General features: G+C 51.2%; 1 protein-coding gene and 1 long non-coding RNA gene across 5 annotated transcripts in view; one reads left to right on the top strand and one right to left on the bottom strand.

Annotated features, from left to right (window-relative positions):
* LOC135916148 (uncharacterized) overlaps positions 1-11,822 on the bottom strand; it is a 74,730-nt gene extending 62,908 nt beyond the window's left edge. For both annotated transcript variants that reach the window (XR_010568861.1, XR_010568860.1), the window contains exon 1: positions 11,581-11,822. This is a non-coding gene — a long non-coding RNA (uncharacterized lncRNA). The remainder of the gene's footprint in view (positions 1-11,580) is intronic.
* The window catches only part of LOC135916125 (cyclin-dependent kinase 16-like), a 173,617-nt gene that overhangs the window by 89,330 nt on the left and 69,389 nt on the right, over positions 1-14,898 (top strand). The window lies entirely within an intron of this gene.

The raw sequence follows: 14,898 nt of genomic DNA, 5'->3' as shown, positions 1-14,898 counted from the left end.
GAGTGAGAGAGAGAGAGAGAGAGAGAGACGTTAATGGCCCGCTCGCAGTGTGATGCGTGTGTGAAGCGAGCTGCGGTTCTCTCTGCCACGGATGTGCGGCTGGTGAGCGCGGCGCAAGTAAGCGATGCCGCTGAAGTCATCGCCGTGAATAATTTGCCATAGCGGCGTTCCCTGGCTCCGTGGGGGCGCGTGTAGACGCGCGCACGCGCATCGGCGTCATGGGGTTTGCCTCCTGTAACGGATGAAAAAACGGGCTGTTGTCTCTCTCGCTGTCATCGTTCTCTTGCATTTCTCGCTATATACGTGGCTCGCGTCGTCGGCCTTTAATACTGTTGTTTCTTTGGATATAGCGAAAACACCCGTGTACTTAGATTTAGGTGCACGTTAAAGAACCCCAGGTGGTCAAAATTTCCGGAGTCCCCCACTACGGCGTGCCTCATAATCAGGAAGTGGTTTTGGCACGTAAAACCCCATATATTATTATTATTAACGTATCTATAGTCTAGTTAAGCCCTCCATGTTCGCGAATGCCGGGCATATCGACACGCATGCATCGTCGCTTATATACCGTGCATCTGTCCAGCCGCTTGGTATAAATGTTAAACGCGCGTTTCGCTTTCGTTATATAGCCCGCGGCGGTCTCCGCGGACACGCCCTTTGCGAATACGCTATAGTGTGAACGGGCTCCCCCCGGTTCTTCATACCGCGCTGCATGCCCGCTTGCGGTGTTGCGCGTGCGTCAAACCCCTCCCCGTGCGAAAGCGCGCCGTCTCGCTTTGCGTGACTCTACACTGGCGCGACGGCGGCGGCGGTGGGAAACGAAACCCGAGCTCCCAGCGCTTCCTTTGTTCGCCGGGGGAACGCGTGTTGTTTGTAAATCGCCCTCGCGCGTGTTTGCGCAACGGGTGACGCCGAGCGCGCTGGCGTCACCCGTTGCGTCGCGCGCGGGAATGCGTTGGTCCTGCGTAACTGGACACACGACAGATAAGGCGGGCGCGGGAAATGGAAAGCTGCAGTGTAGCCACGCTATGTAGCGTCACTGAAATTCTCCTTGACGCTTTCTCAGGCGCGCTCGTTGTCAGTGCAGTCAGTCACCTATGGAGTAGCGTGTCGGCGTGTATACGTACGGCAGAGCGTCTCTACAGCCAAGTGACCTGTATAGCGAAGGAACCATTTTTTACCGGTCCTATTGTGAGCTGTGCGGTGCACGACCGCTACAGCGAAGTGACGTCTATAACGAATATTTCGGAGGCACCAAGCACTTTTCTTATGCAGACGTTCAACTGTATACGCCGACAAAATTATATGTATTTTGCGAATACACCCGTGTACTTAGATTTAGGTGCACGTTAAAGGGACACTAAAGGTTACCAGAAACTCAAGTTAAAGTGGTAGAGCAATGTTCTAGAACATCTAAGGGGTCAATATAATCGCGAACAGAGCCTTAGTAACCGAGAAATTGAGGTAAATGCATGACACGATTTGAGACCCCCCAGCGACATTCCGGTACTAGCCCAATGACGAAAGCACTCATCATAATTTGTGTTACTAATACTCAACTACTCGTATTAAAAATATCATTTCATTCGATTATAAGAAGGAAAAAAATGCTACTTGTCTACGTCTATTCGATTCTAACAAAAAATAACATTTTGACGTTACCCTTCAGTAATATGGGTGTTCAAAAGGTTTCGTTTTCGCTCGACTCTCCGCGCTCGACTCTGCGCCGCGCACGCTTTGGAGTTTCAGTAGTTTCGTTATCGCGTCGTGCTGTGAGGGTTCTGCTGGCTCGCAAAACTTTCACTTGGAACAAACAGCGAGAATGCCACGTCCTTGCGATGTCGTGGGAAGCCCTCGCTGCTTTCCTGCTCCGCAGAGCCGGTGTCGAGGCCGCCGTCGTAGTACGCGACGACGCCGGCAGCGCGAGCCCTCAGCAGCAGGTCGCGCTCGTTCAGTGCTCAAATCGCTGAAGTTGAGCCCACCATCGCGAGCCAATCTGTCGTTGTTAGGGTCCATTGCAACGAGCGTCGAAGTTTGCGTCATAGAATGAAGTACCAATTTATGGTCGCGCGTTTCTCCTTCCGCTAGCAACCATACTCCCGCTTTCGCTCTGCTGTCGGCTCTGTCTTGGCTATGTTTCTGGCCGCGCGTTCGCGTTTTGCGCAGAAAAGCCGTAGCGCCGTCTGCGGACGCCGTTCTACTCATCGATGGCGCAACGTCACTATGAGACCATGATGTCAGTACTCCTCGATCGGAGGGCGGGCGATTTGAACTGCGCTAGAGGTACGCGGACGCTTCAGAACGCATTTTCTCTTAAAATAAGTCTCTCCTTGCCACGAAACAAGCGTTTCGAGGTTTCTGTGATGGTATTTCAACAGTCCACGTTGACTTAATAGTAACATTTAGTGTCCCTTTAAAGAACCCCAGGTGGTCTAAATTTCCGGAGTCTCCCACTACGGCGTGCCTCATAATCAGGAAGTGGTTTTGGCACGTAAAACCCCATAATTAAGTTAATTAAATTGGATTCGTCTAATCTTGACGCTTCATTAGCGATCGCAGTGAGGCAGTTCAAGTCTAGTAATTTCAGTAGGAAACCGTGTGTACATCCACACGCCAAACTGAAGCACACATATCCACGGAAATAGTTTTTTTTTTTTCTCCCTTGCTCCTTCCTTTAGGGTTCTTGTTTTCTTTTGAATTTCGGCGGTTGAGTTTCGACGGAGTGCTTATCGTGAAGTCCTCGCTGATGTCCGTCGCTCCCCTCGAGTCTCGTGTCTCCTCTGTCGCGCGATGCGCGTTTAAGGATTGCGCTTATCTGTATCTCTGTGCGTCTCCTGAGGCTGCGTTGCGCGTTGCGTGCTCACGCGATTTCATTTTCTCGTCTCCAGAGCCGCAGCTCGATTATCTCTGACCAGGCTTTGCCATTGCCCTCAGGCCGCTATCTTATCTAACTCTTTCCTTCATACGTTTGTGTTTTTTTTCTTTTTTTCTTCTTTTTTCGAGTTCGTCCGGTCGGCGTGTTCGCCAAGAAAGTCGTGGTAGCTTTATCACAGTAATTGTTCCTCCCTAGTCGCAGTCTGAGCTCCAGCGCATTTATGTGGGTAATGAATGAATGAATGAATGAATGAATGAATGAATGAATGAATGAACAGGAGCTTTGGGAACACAGAAGCTCCGGAAAGCTGAATTTTCTTCGCCGCCTATATCATTCATGCAGCGTTTTCACGGCGATTCTGTCTTTCTTTCTAGGATGGCGCCGGTAGTCTGTCCGCGTTAGCTTCTGTGCATGTCTCTGTTCTTTGTTTACCTTTTCGTGAGCTTTCTATGGCCGAAGTGAGACGCTGTGAATATTCCTGGCTGTCACGGCGTTAACACCCGTATTTCCTTGTAGCTTTCTTTTTCGCTAGCTCGCCAAGCCTCCTCCGACAGTTTGAGCAGCGCCCGTTCCGCCTACTACAACAGCGCAGTTAGCTAACGCAGCCTAACCTAATGTTCCTGTTTTAATGTCGCCCCTCTTATACGGCGCGACACGCAACCGGAGCGCGGTTTTTCCCGCATGGCACGAGATCACTGCGGCGAGAGCGTACGGCGTCCCCCCTCGAGCTTGCCGCCGTCGACCCAGCGCCCTCCCACTGGTCTCGCATAGCCCTGTAACGACGGGTCGTAAAAAAAAAAAAAAAAAGTTTTTATCTCTGTCGCTGTTCCGGCCTCATATAACATTGCGCTCCCCGGACTGACGCGGGTTCCGGGTTCGGTTCGTTGACTGCCGTCAAGCGACACGAGTGTCGTTTTCTTTCTTCCCTTTATTTTTGAACTGCGCCGCTTTTACGATCCCGCGTATGTGTGGAACCTCACGATAGACGGACGTGCACAGATTCCACGGTCTATTGCTTTGTTGATAGCGACCCGCGGGCTCCATTAAAGAGTGGGTATTTGAATTAGGAAGGGAAGGGTGCCAGAATGGGTGGGGGGGGGGGGGGGGGGAGGCTTGCGGACGCTGCAGTGATCTCACGGAGTGGCACACTGTTTCTAACTTTTGCGGCACACTTAGCGGGGACGGTTCCTGCGGTCTAATCTCTCTATCGCTCACGCTCCCGATTCGTGGGGCGAGCCCGCCTTGGGCCACGGTGGTGGGCGCGAAATTGGCGTACCCCCTCTGTCTTGCTGTCTGTCTCTCCGCGCCATTTCTGGACCTCTGCTTGTTGCTTCTCGGCCGTTTATGTCGTTTTGATTTCGCGAATGCATCGGCGGCGAGGTTAGCTCAGATGCGTCATCTGTCGCGGCGCATCTGAGCTGAAGGGGAGAAAAAAAAAAGGAAAAAAAAAGAAACGTTTCTCTAAACTTCTTTGAGCACATCGAGGTCAGCTGAGTCGGGAAAGTCGATCGCGGACTGTTTGGTGGACCTCGTGGCTTTGCCCCCGGTGAAATTTGTGCCGTGCTGGCACGTCGCCGAAAGCCGACGTGTATCGGCGCCGTCTTTTTTCGTTACAGGGAGTCACGTCCCTTCTTTTTTTTTCGCTATAGCGAGTGTCGGCGAAAATCGTTGTCGTCTCGCTGCGAACTTTTCGGCCGACTTCGTATAGCCATTCGAGCCTTTCAAACGCCGCGACCTCGACGAGAGGGGAAGCCGGTATTTTCGTATGTGTGAATGTCGCCACTTAATGATTGACAGGTTCGAAACCCTCTCAACATTTTATAGCTATACTCGCCGCAGGACACCATAGTACAATGATTTGTTAAGTAACCACATTGCAAATAAAATGGTATCCGCAGCAACTTGACCTCGCGCGCTATGATTACTGTTGACGTGAAGCGCTTCATACCTTAGGGGCACGTATGACGTCATAATTGCTCAAGAAGAGATATGTGCATGTAGCTTAACTCTGTGGGCGTGTACTATTTTCGCAGTGGATAACACAACTTTTATTTCGTGACCTGATGAGCGCAACTTATACCCGATGTTAACGTCAAGGATAGTCAAGCAGTAGAGAGAAACAACAAAAAGTTCCGTGTCTGCTTTATAAGACACGCGTATTTCCGGTAGTCGTGATGTCCGAAAACACGTACAAACACATGGGTCCTTATATGAAGACCCGTACGTTCGTGGATGTCACATTGAATTCTTATTGGATATACGAGTTGCGGGGCATATAATATAGGCTTGTTGCTATAGGGTAGCCACCTGCCAACCCTATATCCCAGCCGTGTAAACGCGGCTCAAGTAGGCTCGCTGAGCCCGCCTGGCAACCTTCAATACCTCGTACACCGCGAGTACCGTCGTTATCTGTATACTCTTATTGTAGCGACCTCTTCGCTTATCTGCAGACTTATCAGCGGATCCTCTTAGCATCCCAATCTTCGGGGCGGTGTGTTTGCAGACTGATATTGCCTGCTTACATCTCGAGCCGAAGCGCTTTACACCAATACAGGGTGCGCCTGTCAAGCAGGAAGTGTGCGAGAAAGGTTCTCGCCTTTCCGCCGTAACGACGACCGCGAGTTGCCAGGGCGTTATGCTCGAGCTAAACAGGTGTAGACCTTTTTCATCCACGCTGTGGCAGCAAGTGCATTCATGACCCCAGAAAACTTCCGGTCGTGCATTTCTGACAGTCAAGTTTGCCAAGAAAACGGAAGTATTTGGCGCATAATTTACGGTAGGCACATATTCTTGATGTGTTCAGATATAAAGAAAGTGCGCGGCATGTGTAGGTCTCACGAATGGGATTTTGTTGTGGCACTGAACAATAAAATTAATTTGTAGAACGTTCCAACTTCTGAGCAAAACTTATGCCAGCTGCAGGGTTCTGTAAATTTATAGGCTATTGTAACTTGCATTGTTCCAGAGTGCTTAACCGGAAGTCTTCTGGGAAGCCTGTTTGTACGCGTGAAAAGGGTCTATAGCGTGCCATGCACTCTGGCGTGACTCGCTTTGGCTCCAGTTTGGGGAACGCTCTTCCCTAGGGGGTTGTTTATGCCGCGGCTCAGGGCGATGTCAAATGACCGCCGGAGGGGAGGGGGGGGAGGGGGGAAGTGCTGTGGACGCTGCATATCTTGAAAGTGTTACGGGAACCACGTTTTTCCTGCGCTTCTATAACTGTAGAATATTAAGTCCTGGCCACGCAGCACGTGATCTGTATACGGGAACCGCCTCGCGCGGGGCGGTCAAATCGTGCCGGTCCAGTCTTGACAGAGCCTGTGTAATGCTATGTTCAGACTACGTTCGTAAAGCGCCGATTTTTCGTAACATACGTAAGCTGAAGCGCAACAAGCGCATGCGTCTAGTTCAGACTGCGAACGTAAAGGTACCAACGTGCGCAATTCTCGCAAAAATCGTGGGTGAGAGTGTTAAAGGGTCGGCAACATTTACGACTGTTATGTTACGACCGTTGCGACACAGCCAATGACCGATAAGCTTTCGGCTTTCAACAACCGGTGACGACACTTCCGTCCTCCCGTCTGCAGACAGCTCCGGGCGCGGGAAGTGCCATTCCGCCATTCCGTGCGCACGATTGGCTGTGTTCGTGAAAATTTTTGCAGTGCGCCTTGCGAGACTGTTTTCAGTTCATCTGGTTTATCCGCCGAGGAAATCGATGGCCGCAGATGCGTGCTCCGAACTTCGATGAGTGGTCTCATTAGGTTTTCAAGGAAGCGGAGCTGCTGGGGCGACATGCGCAGTATGTTATGAAACATCGCAGCGTCACCAACTCGGAGCTTGGCGAAAAGGTTGTGAAAATCGCCGTCCACGGCCCTGTCGAGAAATACTTGCCGCACCCAAACCCTTCTGCGTCGCCTTCGTCGTCTTTGGGCGATTGAATACATGACTATAAGTTTGTTTTGAGCGTGACTTCCTTCGATCTCGGCCAGCGCTCGCATGTTGGCAGGAGCCATATTGGACCGCTGGTGACGTCGATTCTGCAGCTCCAAATTTGATTGGCCTGTTGTAAAAGCCGTAATTTAAGCAGCAGTAAATGTGAACAAAAGTGCCGGCTTAACTGCCGTAACGTTTTTTACAGCCGTTACGTTCGATACGCCAAAAGAGCTGTTACGCGCGTTACGACCGTAGTGTGAACATAGCATTACTCTTTAATATAGCCGATTATATGTCACTTAATCTGCCTTGTTGGGGATTCAAAAGTTAACCGATTGGCTCAGTGGTTAATTAGGTAATTCATTATCTATCACTATTGTCCCAGAGCGCTTCAGCCATTCCATTGTGTATAAAGTTTGCTTCCGAGATTCGGGTACCCGATCACCGGTGGTTATTAACGGCGGCGCTGGCATCGAGGCACCCTAGTGGTTATTTCACTGACGCGCCACCTATGAGCGACGGAATGAAACGACGCCTCTATACGCCCTCGCCTATCGCCTGCAGAAAAGGATTCGGAACGGAAAATCCGCCAAAAAAAATGGAGGTGTCGGTCGTATATGCCGTCTGTTAGGTTTTGCTCGCAGTACCCTCGCAGGTCCATCACTTCATGTGGTACTTGGGAAAGTGGCGTTTTGCTGTTCGCTTAGCATTCCATGGTTGACGCGGCAATTCAGAAGACCCCTTCGCGCTTTCCGCCAATCAATTACTGTGTGCCACTTCTGAAACTTAAGCCTTTCGTGGTGAATTCCGTATAGCTGGTGTGCTTGATGAGCTCTGTATGCTGCATGGATAATCTTGCTTTCTGGTCTATGCACAGTACGCGCGTTGCTTTTGGCGGCTATATAGGCGCGAGAGCTCAAAGCCCCAGCGTCTTGCATTCAGCGCTGCGCTTGTCGAACAAGTTTACACTATACAGATTTCTATGTTGTTCACCATGCATTATTTCGTGTACTGTGTACCGCAGCTTGGCGTAGCTTTTCGCAGTCGCCGCGGTTCTGTCGGCACGCAGCGCCTTCGGTTTTTCCGGCTTTTCATCCCGCGCTGGCTGGATGCACCGTTTGTCTCATCGTCGGCTGCGGTCCGAGTTCTTCTCGAACGTCCTTTGCGCTCCCATTACGGGGCCAGGTGCGGGAGGTCCGTCGTCGATTTCAGTCTCGACTGCGCCTCTCTCTCTCTGACTGTAGACTGCAGAGGGAAGGGCAAATATAGGGGGCGCCACCTAACCCCCCCACCTACCTCCGCCCACCTTCCACCCCCATCCCTGTTGTGTCCACGCTAGCAACGAAACGTGCGTCATCTTTCCGACGCGTAACTCGAGCGTGTCCGTTTCGCCATCCGGAGGACAGCGGACGGGCTCCTGTTGTTGTGGCTTCAGTGTACACCCCACCTAACCAGTATACCAGAAAGGTCAGTCTTACGCTGAGCCTGAAACGACTGGTAAACGAAAGGTCTGTGGTGAGGCGCCACCTCGCAAGTTCCCGCACACGTGTCAATAAATACCACATCTAGCTGTTCTCACTTCTCTCTCTCTCTCTCTCTCTCTCTGTGTGTGTGTGTGTTATCCTGAATTCTGACGTCGGTTGTATCGTTTATATTTACCTCTCTATACTTCAGTGGCATCGGTCAGTCGATGTTTCCGATTCTCCTTCTCTTCCTTTCTGTTCTTACTGTTATTGTTGGTGTCGGGAGCCTCTCCATTTCATTCTCCCTATAGGTTTCGTCGTCCCAAGGCACGGGGCCCCATCAAAAAGAAGTGTAACGTTTGTTGCCTGCCAATGCTGCTGCGCATTCGTGCATTTGAGGAACTCTTTGCAGGGAACAACGCAAAGGGGAAAACTCGCGCGTCGTTATAGCAGGACCTCGTCGCATCGCAATGCTCGTCTTCGCTGCGGCGGCATCGACGCCGACGGTGTTTTGTTGTCCAGCCGTCACTTGCGTGAGCGCGCTCCCGCATCTGCCTACGCTTCTGCGGTTGTTTTTTATGCGAAGCATACTAGCCGCACAACCACGCTCCTCCTTGCTGCGCCGCGCGCGGCCGCGTAGCTACCGTATATGACGTCATAACAGCTGCAAAAGCGGAGGCTCAACTCGTGCGCTCGCTTGCGGCCGCGTAGCTACATAGCCGGGTCTCAGCTCGTGCATGAGTTGTTTCTTCGTCTAGCCGAACCAAATGTAGCCAAGCAACGGCAGTTCACCAGGCTAAACAGTGGTTCAACAACTAAAATAAAGGCTAGTATGCTTCGCATCCTGGGCTTAACCTTAGCTAAGCCACAGCCATTTTTTTCTCTCCGGCCGTTCCTCAACGCGGCCGGGTGAATGCGGCGTGGGCGCTCGGCTCGTATCCGCGTGACCTTTACGTAAGCGCGGGGCGGCGGCTTTCCGTAGCGCAATGCGAAGCTATTGGAAGTGCCTGCATGCGGCGCTCGTTCACAATGGGCCTGTAGTGTGCATCAACCACCACGCGCAGCGCGGCCTCTCTCTCTCTCTCTCTCTCTCTTTCTCTCTCACGATATTGTGTTTCGCCTTGAAAAGAAAAATGACTTCAGTCCGCCGCCAACGAATGGCACCGTAGCGCTGCATGTGCCCCGCGTCTCGAGGAAATCCGTGCAGCGCTGCGATGCATGTGAGCCAGTCGATAACGCAAAATTTGGAGGAACGAAATGACCGGATACGATTGTCCGTATAGTCTTATTGCGGGCCGGTGTGCGCGGTTAATTCATCCTAAGCTCGTACAACTGGTGCTACGCAGGGGAGAGGGTTAAGCTGCGCTGCTAATCCGCTATCGTTCCCCTTTTTTTTTTTTTTAATCCAACTTGTGACCGGGATGTTTAGCGGCGCGCGGCTGTCGAAACCCGTCTTTATCCAGGTTCGCGTTAAAGCTTTCCGTCGCAGCAGGCCGAGTTCTTTATATAGTTGATTTGATGCGAATCAGCGCAGTACGTACGCGCAAAAGACGGGAGAGACGCCTTTTTGCATTTCTCGTTGAACTCGACACGATGGAATGCGTATCGAGTTGAAACGTCTGCCGGCTCTCCCCGTGGCGGACGCGATGCGTAAACCTTCGACTGCAGTGCACGGATTTAGTGCGACGGCGTATTCGTTGCGTCAGATTGTTTTTTTATCTAGCGATCGCTCCGTTCTTCCCTGTGTGTGTGTATTCTCTGATGTCCTGCACTTGGCGCACCTTATGCGAGCGTAGAGTGCCGCGGTCACGTGATCACGTGGTCACGTGACCGCGGTCACGTGCCGCGGTCACGTGCGCGGTGTATTTCGCCAGGGTTCTTTTGGACGACTGGAAGACTTGAGCGGCGCGGCCTCGTTTTGAAGCGAAAGTTCCAACCAAGCCCGCTCGCTGAAACCCCGTCGCGTTGTGTGGCGCGGGGAACGAAATTGCGTCGAGCGCACGCGCGCCCCCGTCTGGTTGTTTACGCACGAGCGCGCTTGTGATTGGTCCGAAGCGTCACGAACTGGGTTCCCGTTGCGCGCGCTTTTCTATTGCCCGCCTGTATCTTTGTCGTGCAACGGCCACAGCGGGCAGCTTATTCAGCAAGGGGCGTGGAGTAGTAGCTTCCGCTCCTAAAAAAGCAATCACTGGGTCGTTAGTATATTTGTGCTGTGTATGCGCTTTGCGCTCTGCTGTTATCGTTCTCCGTAATTAGTCGCATTTCCTTTCCTTTCTACGCCCCTCTTTCCTTTCCTTTCTACGCCCCTCTTTCCTTTCCTTTCTACGCCCCTCTCTTCCAGGCGCGTTTGTAGTAAAATGTTTCGCAATTATAAGCGGCCTTTCAGAAAACCTTATATGACCGCGTTGGGCGTAGCTTAACGTCGAGCTGGCACTATACAGCGGGTTGGTTTATATAGTACCGCACGCACTGCTGACCGCACAACTCGCCTATTCGAAGCGGAACCGATGCGTAACACGCATGGAAGATGTGTGACGCCTTGGGATGTCTGCGCTCGAGTTTACTGCAACACGATTGGGGAAGGGCATTTATAGCGTTGCGCTTGACTGGAAAGTGTGCCGCTGGCGTCCGCTTATCGGGTCGCTTTTCAACGCTGCTCGTGCTGCCCCGACGTCCACGTGACCCTCCGCGTCACATGCGTACGTCATCTGCTTTCGTCATCGCCGTGAGCTTTCAGTGAATTGCGGTTATACCGAGCTGGGACACCGGTTGCTCTCATCCCTTAATTTCTTACTGGGACTTCTGTCTGCTTGATTCGTTTTCTTCTTTCGGTCGTTGCCTTAATACGTACACAAGCATTCAGCATAATTTTCGAACGGAAGCATCGTGCCACCTTCTTGCTCGGCATAACGTAGGACCGCGTGGAATCTCGAGACAGGCCTGAAAAGTATATAGTCGTTGAGGCGTCCTGGATCGCCCAAACCCTGCCTGCGCCATAACATTCCTGAACGCCATTCTTGTATCGTGCGAATAACGCGCGTATTTAGACAACTAAGAACGTTTTAGCTTGTTTCAATTTGTTCCGCATATTCATTTTTATGTAAATAGGTGGTGCCTCGAACGCGCGCGCGCGAAGGGATGCGGGCTATTCGTGGCGACGGCGCAATCTCTCTCGGTTGCCATGGCAACGCGGTCGATGATGCGCTGCTGCGTCCGTCGGATCCGCGCGCGCGTCGCTCCTGCGTCAGGCGGCCTGTATTCCTCCTGTGTATTCGTCGAGGCGGCGAGCAGCGCCGAATCAAATGTACATACTTGCGTGCAAGGCCTTGCTCATTCAACGTGGTCGTTCTTCGCGCGTCGTTTCTCACCGTGAGCCCCACGACCACGTAGTACATACTGCGTCGACCAGGACTGCTTTGCTTGCGTGCTTGCCAGCTTATATAACATAGCGCCGGCACCGTCGTAACTCATCGGTGCCGCTGCGTGTTCCGCTTAGATTATGGCAGTGATGGATTAATGCCAGCTGTGCAGGAACGACCGTCACTCGTGGTGGGGTTGGGGGATTACAGTACATGTCCGAAGCGGGGTGGCGCTATATACCGTATTTTCGCGATTCTAAGCACCCCCGGATTCTAAGCACCCCCCTTCTATTTTCGAGAGAAAACTGGGAAAAAAAAAGTTTGCGTGCGAATCTGTGGGATACCGAGTGCGGCGGTTCAAGCAGTGCGACGAACTCGGAGTGGCAGTGATGGCAACTGAGCGTCCGATACAATCGGTGGGTTCACTGTCTGCGCCGATTTTTTCTTTTGAATGTTTGCAAAATAACACGTTATTTCTCGCACCCGTATCGTCGTGATGTCACAGCGAAAAGAGGGAGGGGGGGGGGTCATTCTAAATTTTTCGAATCTAAGCACCCCCCCCCCCCCCCTCATTTCGGGCATAGCGATCGTGAAAAAAAGGGGGGTGCTTAGAATCGAGTAAATACGGTAGCGTGCCCCCATGTCCTGACGCGTGGGCTCCCGTTAGTCATCCCAGTTCGCACCTCGCGGCCGCCGGTGTACTGTCCGCCGTGTAAACATGTAGGCGCGCGCGCGCAGGGGCCCTGTTTGTATGCGATGTGCGATACATACGCGTCACTGTATATATGGCCGCCTGTCCGCGCGCGACGCTTGATAAATATCGCGCGCTTGCGAGCTGACGCCGTTCGCCGCCTTCTGCGCTACGTGTCGCCGTAGAAGGGTGCAGCACTGTCTAGGTTATAGGAGCCGACGCATATGTATATACTATGGGCAGGTGTGGGGACCGCTTATGCACATGTGTGCATGTCATTCCTCGTCTGAGTTTTTTTTTTTTTCCCCAGTGGTGATATTCATTGTACCTTCGCCGAGACACTCGCAGAAGCCCAAACAAGGCTTGGAATGCCAGATTATTTTTTGTAGAGGCAGAACAAATTGCGCCTGTACCAACACTTGCGCCACACACCTCTGAAATGTCCCCTAATTAAACGTACAGTCGCGGACAGAATATTACGGACCGTGAAATCTAAGAAAAAGCTGAATATCTCCGCAACCTCACAACGCAATCTGGTATTTGCATTTTGGACCTCGACTAGAATATGCTAACAACGTTGTCGTGGGTAGTTTTACTGGTTACTGCTGCAGGCTGCTCGGGAATTGAACGTTTTCGGAGATCCCGCGGTCCATATTATTTTGTCCGCGACTGTACGTGCGTTAGCTTCAACGCAGTGCAGGATGTTCTCGCCGAAATAGCACCCTCTGGGGGTGTGCCCATTCCACGCCACCCCCCCTCCCCCTCCTGCGTTGCGGTGTCGCCTTGGAGAGTGGCTCGAGTTCTCGAAATAGTGGAGCCGGCGTTCACGTACGTTAGTATACCAACCGTGCTTACAAAAGGCCATGAGTAACATAGGTTGCATGCACGTGCAGCTGGGGTTCTCAGCGTACGCTTATTGTCCATGCTCTTTGTTGTTGTTTTTTTAGTGATACGCATGCGCGCAAGCCGGCGCGAGCCGCTTGCGGTCACGTGTCTCCCCAGTCTTTGAAGCAGCAGCAGTGCGTTATCTATACGAGCCATTTTGTGCCACCGTCTTGTAAGTGTTGTTGCTTCCAAACTGTATACCACCCGCGCGATAGCCTGTAGGTGGAGTTATCCGGGGGACGTTGTGCAAGAACTTGTATAAACTTGGATTCGCATTTCTTCTCGATGTACAGTGATTGCTTCGTGCACGCTCTTTCTGTATAGCTTTCGCATTGTCGTACGCTATACTATATGCGACGCGGACTACAAAGCTCTGGAACGCATGCATGTATATGTGTACCCCCTTTGGGGCCCCATGCTGTCGACGCGGGGCTCGCCTCATTGGCGCCTTACGTCATCGGCCACAAAGCAGCGGGTGACAGTTCGAGCGAGACGCGACGCTGTCGCGCGCGTCACGGCGTTTGCGTCATATGCGCGCACGCTGTACTGGTCACGTGGGCCGACCGCGAGAAAGGGATCTCCTTTGCTCGGTGCCTGCAAACACGCGAGCGATCTCACGTGCATGTGTCACTCGATTTATTTATTTATTCTCCGGTCTGCGTAAGAGAAGACGAGAAGAATGCGAATGCTGCATGTGCATATATATAAAGGCTAACGTATATGAAAGCCTGACGAATGATGGCGTTTACTTCCACGAACGGGGCGATTCGAGCCCTCTATGTATACATACTAAGACGTTGTCAGCAGTCCGTCTTGGTGTCTTTGGTGTCTAACGCCGTGTTTCGCATGTTAAGAGAAAGCTTTAGCTCGGGCCTCAAGTCCGACGTGGCCTATTCAGATACATGTAAAATGCAAAGAACGCTTTTCTGAGATAACCCCTGGACCGATTTTAATGAAATTTGTTGCGTTTCAGAGAGAAAGCTAAATTATAGCGACTGTTGGACGGGTGATTTCGATTCACTGACTGGATTGTGTGAAAAGGAACTTCGAAAGTTCGAAAAAAAGAAAACAAAGCGAAATAGAAATACAAATTAATTGCTCTCTTTCAAGAACAGATATCGCGGTTGTGTAAACAGCATCCATTAGATCATTCAAAGCGCACAAATTTGATGTGTCAATTATCTTAACGTGAATTTGTTACGTTGTGTACAAGGGTTGTGCAAAAGCTGTATTTCCATATTATTAATTATTTTTTTAGGTTTTACGTGTAACATATTAATTTTGTTCTCTTTAGATGTACTATTAGATGCAATTCACACACTCGGGATATCATATTTCATTTATAGGAGTTCTAAAGTTGATATGTTCGTTTTCTAAAAATTGTCTATTTTTGCCGATTTCTGATTTAAAAAAATGTTCACCTAATTAAAATATTTGAAACAGTCACTATACTTTTAAGTTTTTCTTTTAAATGCAACCAACCTTGTCAAATTTGCTGCACTGGTTGCCGATAAAAATGAAAAAAAAAAAGAATTCTTCTTTTAGGTGTATTTAGATAGGAGCACCCGAGCTTCCTCTTAGAACATATTGGCTCCATGTTAGCAAGTATACCCGGACGATCTGGATTCTTGCCGTACACGGCAAGGCGCCTTTGGAACCAAACGGTCTGCGCTCGCTGTTCCGCAGACTCCGGGT

The sequence above is a fragment of the Dermacentor albipictus genome, chromosome 5 (genome assembly GCF_038994185.2).
Source record: "Dermacentor albipictus isolate Rhodes 1998 colony chromosome 5, USDA_Dalb.pri_finalv2, whole genome shotgun sequence".
NCBI lineage: Eukaryota > Metazoa > Arthropoda > Arachnida > Ixodida > Ixodidae > Dermacentor > Dermacentor albipictus.
Note: the sequence above shows the minus strand (reverse complement) of the source record. Positions and strands in the feature narration are given on the sequence as shown.